Genomic DNA, 16527 nt, shown 5'->3' on the forward strand with positions numbered 1-16527 from the left:
GGTCCTTTGTACAAACACAGAGCTTTTCCTTTAGAAAATTGTTTTTTTAAAAAAAAGTTTTCAAAAAAAAAAAAAAAAAAAAAAAAAAAAAAGAATACTGGAACTCATATCAGTTGGAGTCACTGAAACAGCAAAGACCAGATGGTCAAATAGTCCAGCTTGATTTCTCATATTAGCCTTTGCTCTCACGCTCCGTTAGTTTATTTTGATTTCCAGATAGGAGCTCTGTATTTTTAAATTAAGTCATTATAAAGTAAAGAGAGTTTCAGACTCACACAATCAGTACAGGTAACAACTGTTACTGTAGTTCACATGTCTACAAATAATAAAGAAAACAATGTTTCATTGTGTGTTTCACCACAATGAAAGGAGCATTTTTAATAACATGGGCTGACAAGGTTTTGAGAATTTTCAGGTAAATTGTATTTTTCTTACATTTACAAAGACATATGCCAGACAAATATATCTGGCATATTTGTTTTTATGCCAGACATAAAAACAAATTCTGTATTGATAATTAAACAACATCTACAAAGGAGGAGTCAGATTTCTCTGTTTTACAAAGCTTTGATGACAAAGTGTTTCTTAAAGTCAAAAAAGAAGTAAATACAACATAAAAACCATTAAATTTAAATGACATCAATCTAAGTGACACAATTGCATGTCATGGAATTGGCCTTAAGGATTCTTAGTCTTGATTGAAAAGTGCTCAATGAAATTAACTTTGTCATTTTCCAGTCAGGGTGCTGATGGACAAAAGCTCTTTTACCAAGTTCAGTGTGTGCAAATGGAATAGAAAGCAACAAGTGATCTTGCAGACAGAGAATAACGACCATACTAAAGAAAAGCACAACTTATTTTAAAAACACACTATTTTTTTTACAAGGTTCTCTACATGTGGTTTGAAGGTGAGGCCATCAATAAATATACCAAGATATGATTGAATCGCTGAAGCAATCGTTTGGGCATATTCTTTTTCTAACAGTTTTTAAATGCCATGGTGAACAGTGTCAAATGTTTTTTTTTTTTTTTTATCAAACCTAAAAAATGGTTGTGTAGTGGGTTGCTTGTCAAGTCTGATTTCTCTAAATGGCACTCTTAGCTTCAGGGAGCATCTATGCAAAGTCTGAAGGGTTTTTTTTGTTTTTGTTTTTTTTCCCTGGGGTTGAGGCATATTTCACACCACAGACAGAGTCCAATTTATCATGACAAGCACTGGAGTTTTGCTCTCATAACAACATCCCTGATCACTGATGTTGTCTGATTGTCACTGATAAATGTATAATCCAAAGGATATTTAGAGCTTTTAATATTTGCACAAAAGCATCTATTTTTCATATATTAAATTTACCATTAGATGAGGTAAACTGGTCTGAACCATCCTGTATGTAGATCCTCACATCTCTATCTCAATAAGAATAACCATATTAAACAATACATTTCTTTTTTTTTTTTTTCATTTAATTACTACACCTTATCTTTGTTGTCTGATGTTCAACAGATTCTCAGATTGCTTTTTCTTAACTATACAGAATAAATGACAGGTATAATAAATGAGTTCTACATACACTCCTACATTTCTGGTTTAATCAAACAGACGCTGCTTTATTGAAAACTTCCTGGACCTGAAAGTGATTAAATACCTCAATCACACAAGAGCGCCCAATAACTAACAAGAAAATTTTAAAACCCATTAAAATTGCATAACTGATGCTTTACACATTTGAAGCATTTTTTTGGCACTTTTAGCTGTCACCTTGGGCAAAAATGATTTTAATAATTTGTCTGCTTTATTACATCCAGCATTGCTCAGGAACTGTAAGGTATCTGTGCAGTAAAGGACAGCAGGTAGATTCACTGGATTTAATCAGACATCAACAATGTGTTCCTAAGGTCCTGTTTATGCACAAGAGACATTGTCAGAAACCCAGCAGTTGGCGTATGATGGAAGAGTCTAAAACCACTAACAAAGGGAAAAAATGAGGTTTCACCACAAGATGCAATAAAAAATTATATACAGCTTCAGTGGTGCAAAGACTCAATACAGATTCAACACTGTAATTATTAAACAAGCAGAAAGAGTCATATCAGGAAAAGTACGTTTTAAGATGGACTCGAGAGGAAAATAGAAACCAGCTGCTCCAAATAAAATGCACCACCATCAAGAAGTCTGCAGAGTGTGCTGGTTTGAAGTACATCAGCATCAGCTTAGAGGAGCAACTGTTGTTGTCCATCATTGTGGACAGGATTAGAAAACCACTTTTTAAATGATAAAGACTGAAAAAATTATTCACAAGTGAAAACCCTTCAACCCTTTGAGTTATGCAATCAGAGAACTGAACACAAATGCCCACATCAAAGTTCAGATCTCAACGTGAACTAAATGTTTGCAGAAGTTGTCTGTAAAATTCTTCCCCATGTTGGGATTTGATTTTAGAAAAAACAGAATAATTTTCAAAGACAAATTTAAAATGCTCTTGTATAGCTTTATTTAATAAAATGAAACGCCATAAACATTCAGCAGATTTCTTGGGCACAACATTCCCTGCAATGTTTATCATCACGGTCTTTGCGGTATGAATGGTTGGTATTGACAGACAGGAAATGAGCAAAAAAAAATAAAATAAGGGGAGGAAAGACAACAAAAGGTCCTGAGGTCAGGGGTCATTCCCTGATGGACTGCATGGAGGACCAGCATATGGAGTCTCCGCTCTACTGCTACACCACACATCATCACATTTTATATTTTTTAATCCCTAGTCTTTCTAAAGCTAAAAACAGCAGTAGCAGAATTCTAGAAATACTGAAAAACAGAAAAAAAAACTGCCATAGATATTATTTATATTGCATACATTGCAGTCTTTTTAATTATCAATGTCAGATATTTGATTTCTTTTCTTTCTATAACTGAGCAAGCTGCGTCTAAGGTGCAGTTTCAGGAAAAACTCACTCAACAAAAGTCTTATCTAGTTGTATTCTGGCAGGTGCTCTGACAGCTGATGTTTGCAGATAAAATAGCAAAGAACTATGAAAAACAGCAGACTGTTAAAGGAACAGTTACAATGTTTCCTTCGCCCTGTAGTAAGTGTAATCATGTCCATGATTCCCATAAATCAAAAATCAAGGAAGACGATTTACTGTGGATCAGATTTTGATTATAACATTTTCTGGAAAAAAGAAGACTTGAGCAAGAGGGATGGAAATAACAGGATGAGGATGCAAGATGTGTATGTTTCTCAAGAGCCTAATTTAATTCAGCACAGAAAAAGCAGCCAACAGTCTCCACATATCATTGGTGTTTGTGGGGGAAAGACTGGGCGGTGTGTACCAAATGGGCACTGGAGCTGAATTTTGTTCCATCACACATAATAATAGTTTGATGTCCATAATGCATTGCAGTAAGCTGCTGAGACTGTGCCCAAAATGACTTGGCTACAACAAAAAGACCTCTCGTAACCCGCTGGGTCAAACTTTAAAGCTCTGCATGACCATCCATAAATTCTCTTCAAGAAGAGAAAAGTTCACTTCTGGCTGAAGAGCTCCAGCATCGTTCGGTTCCATTAGCATTTCAAAAGGAGACAAGTAAAAGCAATAGCAGGGGGGAAGACGGACCCGTGGCTGATGGGGTTCATGGCAGGGAAATAGCAGCTGATTTGTTGAACTTGGCCCACGGATGAGCTTTGTCCGTCAGCAACACAGAACTATTGAGAATTTGCCCTGAAGACACAGCCAGGATTGTGCATTTTTAGAAGTTTGTAACAAAATAGGGGGAAGTAAACCTCCAATTGCATCAGAATTGTAAAAAAATATGTTCCATTCTACGTTTTATATGCAACAAAAAACAGCCAAGTTTCCATTATGCTAACACGAATGCTCAACCAAATGCACTCTCTATAATGCATCTGACCTTTGTTTGAGGATAAAGTTCTTAGTCGTAGTGGAGAATAAAAAGCAATTATCAGTGTAAATGAGTATAAAGAAAAAAAAAAATATATATATATATATATATATATATATATATATATATATATATATATAAAACGAAACTAGATGAAATTATTCCTTACTTCAAGTCTGAATATCTGCATGCTATGTGATTAGGTCAGTCACTTTATGGTCACAATGTTCACTAAAATCACTGCATGTCTTCCTAACATTTCATAATCCTAGGACAAGCGTTTAGCATGGTGCTACAAATTATTTCAAACACAAAAATACTTAAATAAAAATGTGTCAGACTTTGTCTAATGGCTACGTCAACAAGTTGGAAAATGTTCATACAATAGAATATAAATCTTCTTCAAGGTAGAAGGCCTGTGGGCCTGGAGACAACTTGGATTTTTCTAATGTTTTACAAATGTTTTCATTGTAGACTTATGCCACTGCAATAGGAGTACTTTACTTTGAAGGGTTTTTTTCACCTTTGCCAGGGATGTCAGTAAAAGTGTGGGGCATTGTAGTGATCAAGCTGCAGGATGTTCCCAACTCCCACTTGACCTCAAGTTCCATCAAAACCTCATCAGAGACGGTGCTTTCTGGTATATGAAGGTTAAAGACATCAAAAACTGAATGCAGGAGTAAAAGAATTTAAAAAAATATGAGTTCTTACCGTCTTATGTTATGAAAAAACATCTCCTGTTTTAATTAGCAGTTAGTCCATACACAGTCCACATAGTATAGTAAAAAGAATACAACAATTATTTCTGCCTTTTACTTTCTTCGGAGTAAAGCACACAACTAAAGATGAAGTAATGGAAAAACAAATAGGTTCACTCCCATCTGTTGCCTTGTTGGTTTTGTTTTTGCAAGAACCAGCTTGTTTCCGCCTCGAGGCAGGTGCTTGAAGCAAAACCCCGTAAGTAATGACACCTGTTTCCACCTGCTGGGGCGAAGTTGCTCTACGCCAGCAGCTGCCTCACCTGTCCCTTTCTAGTGCAGTCGCAGGTCTTTGTAGAAGAGGAAGAAAACAAGAATATTTGCTCACAAGTGTTCTGAAAACACACAAAGTAAGGCACCTTCAAACACAATATAATTCAATGTTGTTCATGCAAACTAGACAAAAGGTACTATATGGTACAGAACAACTGCCAAAAAAATACTTAGTAATATGAATACACCCTAAAAATCTAGTATGATGGAGCAAAATGCTGGATGTACAAGGGTATGTTCCACAGAGAAGGTTCAATTTTAAAGTTATTCTAAGAAAATCTTTCAGAGACCTTGGAAGATTTATAGTCAAAAGCAGTGCCCAGGTTTCATCTAAATGCAAGAGCTGGTTTAAAGAAAACAACTTACAGGTGGGGCAATAAAAACAAGTTTTGGCAGGAAAAAGGTTTGTGAGCAGACGCAAAGACTCCTTTCAATAAAGTAAATGACTTCTGACGTTGAAAGATGAAAAGGCTTACGTATTGATTTAAAGGGCAAAACCAACCTGGTGAGAAGAAGCTAAGAACAGGAAACGCATCTCTGAAAGAGCTCTGCAGGCGTATTATTTTTGAAGTTCACCACTTTGAGCTATCAAGTGTTAAACTCACCTGGAAGCCAAAAAGGTTGATGGAGCGAGCAATTTTTGTTTTGAGACTACAGGTTTTAGTTGTGCCGCCATTTCTCCAACAGCTATTTAAAACTTCCGATTGTGCAGTGCTCCTCGTCTTCGATCATCCTCCTTTTTAGGTCCCTCACCTTCTTCTGCCACTTCAGTACAGGAATTCATCACAGCCTGCAGTGTGTGAGCATCTTGGCTATGGCAGGTGAGGAGGGATTGTCAGTAATGGCTGCTTTACCAACAATGAACCTTTCCAGAGCTGCTTGTTTCAGCAATAATTACAACAAGGGAATAGTGCACCATGACTGGCTCTAAAAAGCTTACCAAGCCTTTCTACTTGTGATGCCATGTCAAATGTTTTTTCAGAGCAGGCAAGGCAGTGTGATGAGTAAAAAGAGGACTTAGAAGCTAAACAGAAAATGGTAAACAAAGACGTTGAAAGGAGAGCTAGAAGGCTGTGCACTAAGTGACGCACAGAGTTCGGAAATAAAATGAAATGCTCTGAAGACTATGAATACGGATGAGCTCAGTCCATTGATGCACTGTGTTCTGCAATCAGCTCTGCTGAAGATAAAGGTGAAAGGCTGGACAGGTTAAAAAAAAAAGAAATACAAGAGCTTAGGCCAAATACTGGAGGAGAGACACAGGCTTCAAGAGGCTGACAGAGTGATTGAAAATAACCACAAAGTGAATGAAGACTGATAAGTGAGTGTCTGAAAATGTTCTGCTGTACAAAAAAAATCCTCATCTTCTTCCTCCCTTGTGCCACTTTTTCTCTACGCAACCCTCGGTAATCACCTTCTTCACCCTCTCAGCGGCATCGTCCTCGCCTCCTGTTCTCATCCCGTCCGCCCACTCTCATGCCCTGATCTCTGGAACACACAGGTGCTTATGAGGAGAGCGCTCAAACCCCCTCTCAGTGAATCGTCAACTCAGATAGTGTGAACTGAGGTACAAATTCAGGGTGCAGATGTGGAGAGAGTGCTCTGCTTCCTCACCTCACAATTTGGCAGAAATTGGAGGAGTGACTCCAGAGGTGAAGAAAGCATGAATGTAGTTAGGAGCATCAAATGATCAATTTTTGTATTCCATGAAGTTTTAAGCCAGATTTTGTGATTTTCAACTTTGAAATTAGTTTCATTAAATGTTAAATGTGGAAAGTGTAAGAGCACTGTACTGATTGCTGATTTAAATTTGCTAGCAAAAACTCTTTTGTACTGGATTGGGATGACTGCATTTTGAAAATCCAACTACCTGTGCTAAACTGACAGAAGTTATGTCAGTCGCTGCCAAAATTACCTAAAGGTTTGTGCTGGATTTATCATGAGGACTATTTATTAAAATAGTTTAAAGGACAAGGCCAAGCTTCAGTGCTTGGCAATCAATGCGGCTAATCAGACTGAGCCGCCCACATTATGCCAACAGCTTCTTGTCAATAACCACATGAAGCATTAAGTGCAGTCATAAACCAATGGCTTTTATTGTCACCGACGTCTCTGCCTCACTGCGCATGTTGGGAGAGAGACAGGTTGAGTGACAACTGGGAACAATCCAGTCATCTATTTAAAGGCTACATCTATAATTATTCTCACTATTGATTAATTCAGCAAATAGTTTACCAGCCATAGATTTTAACAAGAAAATGAAAGATTCTGTTGACAAGACCTAGCAAATTAACAAGCTAAATTAACTTTTGATGTCAGATGGTGAAAGTTTGAAGGCTTTTCTAAGTAAACGTTACATTTCTATCAACATTAAATCATCATTTACACATGTCCAGTCTTGTGAAACTTTAATTTGGAAACTTGATCAGATGTTTTAGCTACTAAACAAAACTTAATGTTTTTTTCTCCATTATGCTTTTTTTTCTTTATTGGGCTCTCATTTGCTTTATTTTGTACCATTTTAAAGAATTAAAGCTCTGGTTTAAATCAAGAAGATACTCTTAAAGACAAAGAAATATTGAAAAATATTAAAAATTGTGTTCATAGGTAGTTGAATAATAATGAAGAAAGCATTCAATGAAGTGAACAAAATGCAGATTTTCCACCCAGAGCATCCTGATTTTACTTGGATTTTTTTAAAGAACAGTGCTAACAACAAAATAAAAAGACAAAGCTCTTCCACCACTTGATATAATACAGAACTGAAACTAACTAAGCATTATGAAGCGTCTCCCTGGAGTAAAAAGTCCTAACAGATTATTGACATCCCAAACTGATTTGGATGTGTGAGCGTTCATTTTTGTTCTGATTTTCCTGTATGAGCGACACACTTGTTTGTAACCCCCTCTGCAGTCCACTTAAAAGTAATTATTGTGTTGCATATGCAAATGAATCCTGAATAAATGAGATGGCAACTTGAGAGCTGTAAAGACTTTGCAATCATTCTTCAGTGTAATCAAGGTCTTATATATGAGGGAACCTTCTGAACCGTTATAGCAATTAAGACACTTCAATAACTAATAATTTCCATTAAAAAAAGAGAACAAAAAGGACGAGTGCTGTAGAGAAAATAAAGCATGTATATATGAATCAACTACATTTATATTTAAATTCAGGAACATATTAATATGAGCTTGAGATATTATTTGAATATGAGTTGAAACAGGGCTCTAGCTGTCAAGGACTTTGTTCGTTGCATTTTTCATTTCATAAAGTTGAAAATGTTTATGTTGGATTAACAGGTCTGGCCCACAGACAGACTAATTTAGAAACTCAAGTCTTACTCTGCAGGTAATGCCAACATGTGGTGTTAGCTACTGGAAGTAAGTTAGCACTACTCTGCTTAAATGAAGAAAGTTATTATGAGATAAAGCACACAAATATATTTTGCAACAGAAACATTTTAGATCATCCATTTTGTTGAGAACAACCAGCTATTTAATTAATATCAGTAAGGAAAATATTGTTACTGATCCAAGTTATTTACACAAATAAAGACACTGAAAAAAATTCTGAAGATATAAAAGTGTCTGATGTGAGTGAAGAATACAATTATGGAATTTCACAAAGATTCACTCAAAAATAAAATTAATCAAATGAATTTTTGATGCTCCAGTGACTGTGCAGGGACGGTTTTGTAAATGAACCCACTTTCTTGCTTGGATGCAGAGCTTTCTTCCCCCTTTGTTAAGTTCTGATTCCTAATTCACAGCAAATGTTTTCACAAAACCGACCCACACGAAGAGCCGGCCAATCACAAGCAGAGGCGTGGTACCTGAGTGAAGTCATACAGCCAATGAGCCGAAGAGAGTCTGAGAATAACCAATAAGAGTTTATCTGTGATGTGAAATGTAAAATGTTATCAAAAAAATTATATAAAGTAATAAACTATCATGATATTTTAGGCAGACAGAAGACAAGTATGATCCAAATTTTGATCTTTTCAAACAGCAACAACAACAAAAAAAAAGCTATTTGTGCCACTTCCATATATGGCACTAAATCAGATATGTGCCCAAAAATGTTGTATTTGCAGTCTGAACAGTACTGTGTGTTTACAGGCCTTTTACAACATATGAGACCTGTGTCATATTCTGCACTAGATGAAGTTAGATGCAGTAAATCCAAACATAGACAACAACTTAGAGTTCTGCAATCATGAAGGAAGTCTGTGTCACTAAAGTGCATCACATCACAATCTCTTCTATGCATCCAGACTCTACAAAAGTTTCAGAAAATGTTCCACAAAAAGTCATTGCCATTAGATGTGCTTCCTTTTTTCTTTATGATCTTGTGGATACATCTTTTCGAGCTCAACAGCTTTTAAATTGATCCACAGACAGTGGCATCAGCCAGTCCGTAGACGTCCATGTCCTGCTTATGTTCATGCTGGTCACTTTGTGGTCATAAACCATTCACAAAGAAGTCTGGTCATGGTTGAATTTAATTACTTTTCTCAATGACCATGCAAGAAAAAAAAAGAGATGGGGGATAAAGGCCTGCTGTGTGAATGTAGCCTTCAAAACCCATGTGACCATTTCACGGTAAAATCACTTCTACACTCAGAGTTTTGACATTCAGCACTAATACCAGGGTGATTAATTAAATACTATTTTAATTAAAAGGAAATCAAGGTGTAAACCTTGATTTGTTGCCGTCCACCTGTAGTTAATGCCACTTCAAGAATCATAAATGACTTTATTGTTTGACTAAATCCAAAACTTACAGCATCTTTGGTAATTTTGTTTGATTTCTTTCTTTTTATCATGTCTTCCTTTATTATAATTCATGTAAAACAAACATGTTTTGTCCAACTAATATGATCCCCACTGTAAACAGTTGACTGCTGAACCAAATGCAGTTTAAATAGATAAACAAGACATTGTTTTTGCCTAAAGGGTTTTTATGTAGTCAAGCTGCTTGGATTATTTTAACACTAGTTGTACACAACCACTTCATCTCAAACTGTTCTGACAATCGTAGCCAATTCATTGAGATTTGATGAGGAACTTTGCATATTTCACATTAAACTCTTGTAGTTTCAACACAGCACATTTAAATGATTTATGTATTGTTGTTCCTAAAAAAAAGAAAATAAATAAAAAATAAGACTAACGTTCCTTAGAATTTCAGATCACCATATCATCTTTCCGATCAACAAAGCCTGTGTGAGAACACACTGTGGTATTTTTCAGCATCACCTTAGGAGTCGGAACAGAAAAGATGAGGTGAAGCCCTCACTGTCTTTCCTTGTAGAAGACCCAATTTTCTTCCACCTCCTGAAATCCCAATATCGCCACAACTTTGAAGTCCAGCCAGCTTTGAAAAAGCCAGCAGTCTCCCTGTCATGTCCAGGCAAAGGATTAGCCAAGCCCTGCAGGATCGAGTGGAAGGAGGACGAAAGAGGGCTGGAGGAGGAGTGGCGCCATTTTCCATGAGGGCCTTGTATGTGCAAGCAGCTCTACCCGCGGCCTAAGCTGTGGGGGATTAACAAGCTACTAAGAAAGAAGTGAACAGACCCCCAGTCCCACTTTTTTTTTCTCCATGATTTTCACAGAAACCAATTTACAGCAGAGATCTTGGGGGGAGGAAAGCTGCTAATTCTTCCCATAACAGCCTGCTGCTTTTACAGGAAATCTTTGTTGTGTCACTCAGAAAATCCGCTTTTGTGAGACGGCAAACATTTTCACACTCAAGTCAGGGAGGCATTTTTCTACAAAAGGATTCATTTATTGATATTGATACTTCAAAAAGTAACAATCCAATGCTGTCGGAGCAGCTAAGCGCCTAATCTCAGCATCAGGCTCTGTGATCAGTCTTAGGGAAAGGATAGCCTGGGAAGTTCATTTTCTATTGGGAGTCAAAACAAGGCAGAAGAGCAATAATTTTTCTAAACTTTGGATTGTAAATATTTCATAAATGTTCTGCTCTGAATACATTTCAAGTAGGGCATTAACTAGATCACAAAACAAAACTAAATGAGCAGTGTACAAAATGATTCTCATTTTAGTTGCAAATGAAAAGAGCTAATGTAATTCTGACTCATGTCTTGAAATAATACTCAAGTATCATTGGCACATCATTAAATAACTGTTGACTCAAAGCTTAGAATAACAGTTTCATCAATGAGAAACCGAGACATGACTTGAAAGTGATACAAGATGTTAAGTCCTTAAATTAAAAGAATCCAAAGATACATACTCTACATGTTTTTTTTTCAGTAATGAGGTTCTTTGTCTTATCTGTGACTGAAAGGAGCTTCGGGACTTTGACCTTCACCACTTTACTGTTGCAAAGTCTCTTTTGGAAATGGAGGACAGGCGTGGGTGTGTGAGGAAGAGCAAGGCGGCCATGCAAGCACATCAGACTTGAGCGATCTTAATAAAGCTTCCCTCTATCCACCCTAGAGATCCCCTCACCCCAATTATACGGCTGACACCTCTACCCTCCTCCGTCTCCTCTTATTTCTCACAACGACCTCCCCCCTCCGCTCCACTCCACACCCGTTGCCCACCAGCCAGTTCCCAGCTCTGATCGTGGCTGTCCTTTAACTGAGCTCAAAGCCCGAGAGGCCTGCGCAATATCATGCTGCAGGTGGCGTTTATACTTCCCTGTCTGCTGCCTGAGTTGTATCACTTCTTGTATTGACATGAGATCATCCCTGTACTGCCAGGAACTATGTAAACTTCCATTTCTTCCAACAATCCCTCGGAGAGAATCAAGTGAGCAAGTTACTGTCAGAAGATTACATTTTGAAATGCTTCATCAGCATTTCTTGATTTGGAATTTAAATCTTCTTGTGAAACTTGTGACATGCCAACTGAATCTGAAACAAGAAACCCAGAACAAGTATAATGAAAAGTAAAAGCTGTAATTCATTAGAACAAGCTTGGAGGAAGGATACCCACGCTTGTAGGAAACTTTCAGCATTATAAGATGAAGAGCTTCAGTTTCTGACACCTACTGAGTTTACCACAGCGGCTAAAACGTTGCCGTGATCAGAGTTGTGCGCAAACATTAGCTTTTTACAACACCAGCTTGAACTTACTGCAGCTCGCTCTGCAACATTAAACTGCACCCTAACCAGCACTTAACTGCAGATCTAAGCTGAGAATTAAACTTTAGTTGTTTTATGACCCAACAGCTAATCCTTTAAGGTAAGCGCTTGGTGACTGCTGTGCATGTGTGTTTGCATGCAGACAATGCTCAGGCTGTTAAGGACACATCAGTGAATAAGTTGTTAATGATGCATTTCTTTCCTCTCACTTTAAAATAAATATAAATTGGATTCTCATGTCATAACCATCATAAACAACAGGCTATGACATTTTGTTTCTACGTAATGCAGAGCTTTCTGCAGGTACAAAACCAAGATCATTCTGCAGTAATAACTAAAATAACTGCATATTAATTTACTAGAGATGATGCATTTTATTATGCAAACACATACAATGATAATTTTACAAATTACCACAATTTTTAAAATCTTATAAATTCTGGTCATTGTTAAGACCACAATTAATTAATTTTTAAGTCTTAAAAATGACCACAATTAAATACAGTTTTAGTGACACAACTTTTAATCAAAATTTCAAACTTACTTGACTTTCTCAAAACTAAAATTAAGTCTGTCACACAAATACTTGCCTCCATGTCACCTCAACCGACATCCTCAAAATTACCTCAATTTGATTGATCCTTCTGTAAAGTTTGCAGAAGGATTTTGAAGCAGCCAGTGCCAAATTAATAAATGTAATGGATGATTGTGAAATTAGCAACTAAAGGTTTTGATGATTCGCTTTCTGAGGAAAGTAAATGTTCTTCCCAAAAATGTTTTTAAATTATATCAGGTTACAAAGAGTCGCTGATCAAGAAAAAGAGCTTTGAATTTAGTTTCTATAATGAGATGTTTTGGTTTGCATAAGACAAGAAATAATGATTACAGGAACACATCTCTACATCAATTATAATTTACACACACAACCTGATATCATGATGTATGTAACATTTTATGGCAGTCTGATCTCTCTGTGTCAACAAACTTATACTTTTTCCAAAGAAAATTATAGGAAATATATTTAAGTGTCTGTACAAATGCAAGGAAAGTTATAGAAAAGCATAACATTTGTCAAACCAAATAAATAAAAAATATTCTTGCACATTCACTTCACCAGTCTTGGGTAAATGTGCTGAAAAATACACAGTTTGAGCAACACAATAATCAACAGCATGCGAGTTTGTGGAGCTTTTATTCTCCACAAACTCGCATGTAAACAGATTAGATTACAATGCAGGTCTGTTCTGAATAAAATTAGCTGTTCTCATGATGACCCAACGATACGAGACTATGAACATGTCAATGTGTCCAATAGAAAACAACTCAAGAGAAGCACACAGAATGAGTGCTGATGCTGTATTGTTTCAAAGATATTTCACTGCTAGTGTTAAATTCTATCAAGGTCACAGCAGGTCTGTGTCTGGCTAACCATCTGCCTTGAGCCTTCCCATGAGAGGTTCTGTCATCTCCTTGGCCCTGTCCTCTGCTGTCCACTCTAAAGTTCAGAAGTTAAATTACAAACCAAACAAAGTGACTTTTCTGTGATTGCTCAAGTTACCGACACATTTCTGCAGCTTTCTGTATTGAGACAGCAAAGTTCATATTACTGTCAGTCTTCCATTAGAGCACATAAATCCTTAGAGAAGACCAAAGCAGTTTTTAACAAGAACTGAATTGTCAAATATGAAGTACAATAGTGGAAAGATTGGATTTTGAAAACACTGACATACCAAACTATCCGTTACATTCTTAACATTTAAAGCCATTTCAATGTGATGCTAAAGAAAGTGCCAGAGTCATTTCTTCAGCATAGAGTAGCACAGAACTTCCCTTTTTCCATCTGCTGCACACAACAGAGCAGAGGGAGTTAAGTGCTTTGGTCCAACAATACACACTTCATGGACTTTGACAATTGCTCTTCAAAACTATTCACCCTGCTCTCTGGCTAAAAAATCAGCTTCTGGAAGTTCAGTAGTTGGGGCCATTTTCCACATAAACAATACACCCACAAAAATCTGACAAATCATGCAAAACGGGGTGAAGAGTTCATCAGGGTGTTGTGGCAAGAAGGGTTGGATGACATGAGGTTGAGAACAAAATAGCGTGATTTTTATAATGCAACTGCAAAACTGAGAGCTGGCTCAACATTTTTCCAAATCTCAGCTCAAGCAAGACTGAGTCAGAGCCAGAGTCAGAGTTTTCTCCAGCAGTAGGGAGCAGAGTAGCACAGAACTCTCCCTGTTCCAACTTATTATATCAAATAAGTATAATAATCAAAAGTTAAACATTGAAAGAAGTCTTATGATACAGCAGGGAGAATAATTGTTGCTTTTCACTTTTGAATAAAATCAATTAGATCATGTTCCTTTTTTAATTTTTGTGTAAGCTCTTCATTAATGTGAGGCCTCAGTATTTTTACTCGAGGTTATGTTGTGTGAAACTACGAGGCCAGGTTGGAATGTAGTAAAGAAATTCTCATTTGTCATCTAGACATATACATATTAATACTATTCAACCACAGAAGTAGTGGTTGAGCTGGAATAGCTACACAATTCTAAAGAAAATCTGTTTCTGTTTTAAGTTGCAGTTGATTTGTCATGCACTTACTCTGACACTGCTCACTCTGTGCAATGAGCAAACCTTCCACGATTCATTCTCTAACATACCAAGAAAAGGCAAATCAATTAATCCAACACATCAAGAAAACACAAATACGGGAAACTCCACATTAAATCAAACTCTGCTCACATACACGGTTTATATGCACTAGAACTCATGTTGGACACCATGACTACACAGTATTAGAATTAAATTAAGCTTTTTATGAAGGTAATGCATATCATAAAACTCTTTGCTGAGCAAGAAGTAAAATACTTTCCTACTTATGTACATTTTTAAAAGTATTTTACGTCATTGAATTTCAAGTTTTGAATACTATTCTTGGTGTATAGTTTCTAATTAATTTTTTAGTTTTTCTATATTCACCTTTGTGTGAATCTGCTGCTATGCCTGAATTTCCCCACTGAATTTATCTCCCTCTCTCTTTTAATCTAATCTCCAGCTTTTAATTATACAACATTTTACAGAGTAGCAGAAGTCCTTACCTTACAGCTTCAAAACAGGTAAGCATTCAGGGTTGGAACAGGCTTCAGCTGCAGCCGTGTCTGAATCTGGATGAAACAAAGAAAAAAAAATGATGAGCATTACATTTGAGTATCACAGACATAATACTGAGCAGCTTGCAACTGATGCCACCTAATACTCTGAATACAGTCATATTTTATTTTTCATCAAAGGATGCCAAGCCCAGCAATGAATAACAATGAAAACCTATGAAGACCTATCAGAACATGTGATGAGTAAAATGCCTTGAAGAGCCATGTTAACGTGAAGCAACCAGCCTAAAATCCAGTGGAAAACGCATGTTTTGAGATGCAGAATGCATTTGCAATAAGTGAACAAAATCTTTTGACAAATCCCACAGCTCAAACTAGCCAATTGTGATGATAGCATCTCAGCTCACAATCTGCTCTGGCAATCTGCTCCAAGAAAAATGTCTTCACCTTGCCAAAACACAAACCTAAGGGAAAAAAAAACAAAGACTCCTACAGTAAGATGTAACCAATAACATGTCAACTCCTAAACAGCCAGCATCTACTCCTCAAAAGTTTTCAGCTGAATTTCTGGCATCTTCATGAGAAAGATTTGTACCCATGTGGGCAGTTTGCTGTAAGGATGACCGCTGCTCCAGACAGAAAAAGGATGTTTACATTTACTGTCCAATATTCCTCAGATTCTTTGGCACAAAATCTACAAACATGATTGCACACATAGTAGATAAAAAATAAGCATCAACAACAATGTTTGTGTTTACCCTGAATAAGCATAAATGCAGAAAAGGTGAAAGAGAGTTAAGTTATTGCAATAAGAGAAATACAAACATGCAATTTGGATCTAAATTAATGCTCTAAATCCTTTTTCAAAGGCCAAAAAGCCTATTTATAATGCAAAAGCAATCTCAACTAAATGTCTATAAACCTAAGCATCTATACCATACATTCTTAAAGAGAAAAACTGTTGGCCATGTTTACGTAGTTTTCTGCAGATGTTGTAATAAGTAATAGCATTCTCAAAGCCAAACTTTGATCCATTATTTTCAAAAAGGACATTTTAAGTACCTTTGAGGCCTGAAACCTTCAGAGAGGCAGCAACTTCACAAGTACTAAACTGTCCAGCTGGCTGTCACTTACTGGTGATGGTTCAGTTGAGGTTACAGCAAAGTCGGTTCAAAGGCTTGTTTTTCCTTCTTCACTTTCTCTTCAACTTTTTTTTCTTGTCTTTTTTTCTTGTCTTTTTTACAAGAGGCCCAGATAGAAAGCACAATCGTGTTTTGTTTATCAGTAATAGTTTATCCTGGGTAATTTGATACTATTAGGCATGCGGACATTATTTTCTTGTGTCAACAGTTCAGGGAGTCTGTT

At 36.7% G+C, this 16527-nt stretch overlaps 1 long non-coding RNA gene across 1 annotated transcript in view; it reads right to left on the minus strand.

Annotated features, from left to right (window-relative positions):
* LOC106960986 (uncharacterized) overlaps positions 1–16527 on the minus strand; it is a 41253-nt gene that overhangs the window by 9257 nt on the left and 15469 nt on the right. The window contains exon 2 of the long non-coding RNA XR_001427690.1: positions 15151–15216. This is a non-coding gene — a long non-coding RNA (uncharacterized LOC106960986). The remainder of the gene's footprint in view (positions 1–15150; positions 15217–16527) is intronic.

This window comes from Poecilia latipinna, unplaced genomic scaffold, assembly GCF_001443285.1.
Source record: "Poecilia latipinna isolate Pla-1442-1.1 unplaced genomic scaffold, P_latipinna-1.0 Scaffold1250, whole genome shotgun sequence".
In the NCBI taxonomy this organism is placed as follows: Eukaryota; Metazoa; Chordata; class Actinopteri; order Cyprinodontiformes; family Poeciliidae; genus Poecilia; species Poecilia latipinna.